Source organism: Lolium rigidum, chromosome 2 (assembly GCF_022539505.1).
Source record: "Lolium rigidum isolate FL_2022 chromosome 2, APGP_CSIRO_Lrig_0.1, whole genome shotgun sequence".
Taxonomy (NCBI): domain Eukaryota; kingdom Viridiplantae; phylum Streptophyta; class Magnoliopsida; order Poales; family Poaceae; genus Lolium; species Lolium rigidum.
The window spans coordinates 290,764,063-290,767,374 of NC_061509.1; the positions used below are offsets into that span (position 1 = coordinate 290,764,063).

Here is a 3,312-nt window from a genome sequence, read left to right on the forward strand (position 1 = left end):
GAGGAGGAGGCGGTGGCGCACGGCGGAGCTAGGGTTGCGAGTGAGGGGTTAACCCCTCACTCGCACCTGCGCCCACTATAAGTACGGGGCGACGGGGCCGATTTCCTGGGCCCCGTATTCCGCCGAAACGGGCCGGCCCGAATACGGGGCCTGCTAGACGCCCCAAATCGCGCCTGCCCCGTATCCCGCCGGAATTTTACGGGGTAGGCGGGTTATACGGGACCTGTTAGACATGCTCTTACATAGATAGAACACACACGATTACTACAGTAGTACTGAGGGATTTGTACCATGGAATTTAGATTTATTACTAATATCATTCAAACAAAATATCAAGGAAAGATAAGAATAACATATAGACTTTTAACTGACAGCGTCATTTCACATAAGAGTAACCTCACTACATATTAAAGCAAACTATGAAACTTCTCATTCAGAAAAACATGGATCAGCAATCTCTTAAAAGTAATATGAAGGAAAATAAAAATGTTCTCTCATATGAATTTACAGCATCTTGATCCAATAAACTTAAATATTCATTTGAGATCATCCCTTTGCCGAGGAAGTACTCAGTAATTAGCTATTTAAACAATGATGGCAACAAAGCCTTTCAAACAGGGTTTCCTTAAATTGCTCCACCGACTGTTGGAGACACCTGCAAAATATACATTGTGTGTAACTACTTTAGTTAGAAAACTGAACCTAATAGTTCTTGATTATTACATTACATTTTAGCCTTGAATGATACCAGTTGGGCATGCAACACGAATCTCAAACCCCAGCGAAAAAATGATGTTACATCATTTTCTCTATGTATAGAAGCACATTAGAGTCATTGTGAATGGACAAATTACAGTTCAATCTCACACTTGTACCATCTAAAAAGCAACATAGTAGACATGCAAGTAAGAAATGCGTCAATGAAAAAAGCCCTGAATCTTAAGAAAACATAGCCAAAAATGTGACTACACAAAAATGTATGCACCACAGCTGATATCATGATCCGACAGAAGTACTAAACCTACCGTAGCTATAGAAGAACAATATTTATGCAGCTCTACATATTTGAGTTTCGTTTCCAATCACCAACTGACAGTTCAGACAGGGAGACATTTTCTATTAGAGAGAGACCTCCACTCACTGATAAACCTTTTAAAATTGCTTAGATAATACCTGTAACTTTTTATAATTAGCCGTACCTTTGATGTAGCTAGCAATTGACATCCATAGAAGTAACAACCAATACACAAAATCTGTTGAGTTTTGTAACGAATTGAAAACATTATAAGATTATTTCTTAATTTAATAGTACATAAATCTATTCACTATCTCGAACGCCTTAAGTTGATAATCTGTGTTGCGTGCATTTCGAAGTTTGCCATTTTGAAAAATACTTGATGTGCATGATCACTGCAGGACCCTGAAAAATCGAAACCAAAACTCGTGCATCTTTCAGTAATCCATCAAATGTTTATGTGCCAGTGAAGTTGCAGCAATTAGATCTGAACGAAAAAAAACATGAAGGACTGTATCACAAAAGGAACCAATAGATGAATAATCAGAAAAAAATGGGTACCTCATGTCTAAATCTGGAGGAATTGCATGTGTTCAGTCATGCCAGTCAGAATTCAGATCTGTAGATGCATGTGTTAACTTAGTCAAGCAAGTGCGCAGTTTCAGATGCATGTATTAACTCAAGCCAATAGGAACTCCCAAATTTTTGTTAGATGCAAAGAGATGTACCAGATTTAGCTGCATTGTTTCATAGTAGTCGACGCATTCAATCATCTATACACATACTCCTGACTCCCGAGAGATTTGGCAGAATAATCAAGAGCTCATCTGCAGGATACTGTACTGGTAAAGCAATATACTATTTTTATTCATATACTACTGACCAATATCTTTGAGCAGACCCCAGGCTGTGTTTAGTAAGAAAAAAAAGGTAATAACAATGATTTCATTCATGCGACTAAGGCCGGACTGAGATGTAAATGAAAAAATCTACAACTAAAAATTACCAACGAATGGTGAACGTGAGCAGATTCCAGGGTGTGTTGAAGTAAAGGGAAAAAAATGCAGAGATGTGAGTTGTACATACCAAAAGAATAGTTGAATTAGCAGCAAACAACGCGCGTATAAGAAGACCAGGAGTGTCACTGATTCGGAAGAAGTAGGAGGACGCCACCGTACCTCCTTGCCACATATGATGCCGGCCTCATCGAACAACATGGCTATCTCGGCGGCGTGCTGCAGCGGGCGCGCCGCCATGAATAGTTGGTGCGGGGAGATCATGGAGAGGCCGCTGCTCTGGTCGGCTGAACAGCGATGACTACCGGGAGCATCAAGGCCGGACCGCCAACGATGCCACCACTGGTGGCCTCCTGCGGCGCCACGGCGCAGGACTTAGAGGCGTTAGCGGCGGCATGGAGGCAGACAGAGCTCACCTGCACATGTCGATCGAGTAGGACACCAGCACGACTCCTTGCCAAGAACAGGAAAAACTGTATAAACACACGCATGAATGCAGACACCAGCAGGCTAGCATCAAGAAAAATTGCATAACACAATCATGAATCAAGCCACTAACCATGCGGCCATTCTCGACCAGTTTTCCTTCTAGATCTTGACTGATGTGCCTGCGATGATTGATCCTCTAGCAATGTCGATGTGCCGTGAGTAATCCGTTTCTCATATGAATCCATTTGCCACTGCAGTACTGCATATATTTCGTAGCACATACAAGTAACATCAAAATATAGCAATCTGATTTTCTAATCACTACCTGTCTCTCTGACATTTTGACAACTATGATGACCACCATAGCCAATAAAATTGCATAGAAATTAGATGCACAGGAAGAACCGAGGGAGGAATCGAAATCTGAAGTGGGGATCTATATTGATGATCAAGGAGCATACCTCTATCCAAGTGAAGCCGTCCAGGAGATGCAGAACAGTGGCGGCCAGAGGTGGAGATGCATAACAGCGGCGTTGGTGGAAAGTGGCAGCACACTCGAGCGACGCGGCCAACGTTGGTGGCGGCTTGCCACCGAATCGAGCGGCGGCCGGCAGCTCGTGCAGCTGAGCTTCATCTCAATCGGCGGCCGGCGGGAATGGAGCGGCCATGGCAGAAGGGCGGTCCACCAGCAGCAGCGCGACAGCCGAGTCGAGCAGCGGAATGGGGAGCGGCTCTGTGGCCGTCCGTGAAGCCTGCGGGTCCAGGACGGCAAGCCGGACTGGTGCTGCCGACGCGCGACGGGACATAGTGTGGCAGGCCGTCACGAGTCTCCTACCACAGTAACACCACAGA

General features: G+C 44.3%; 1 long non-coding RNA gene across 3 annotated transcripts; it reads right to left on the bottom strand.

Annotated features, from left to right (window-relative positions):
* Window positions 1-356: 356 nt before the first annotated feature.
* Window positions 357-3,055, bottom strand: LOC124689064. 3 transcript variants are annotated; one of them, XR_006998702.1, is made up of 5 exons: window positions 2,922-3,055; window positions 2,102-2,719; window positions 1,744-1,842; window positions 1,577-1,634; window positions 357-655 (listed from the first exon to the last, which is right to left on the bottom strand). It is a non-coding gene; the product is annotated as an uncharacterized LOC124689064 (long non-coding RNA). The 3 variants fall into 3 exon arrangements; XR_006998703.1 differs by having other exon boundaries at window positions 357-1,502; window positions 1,744-2,719; XR_006998704.1 differs by having other exon boundaries at window positions 729-1,634; window positions 1,744-2,719.
* Window positions 3,056-3,312: the final 257 nt, after the last annotated feature.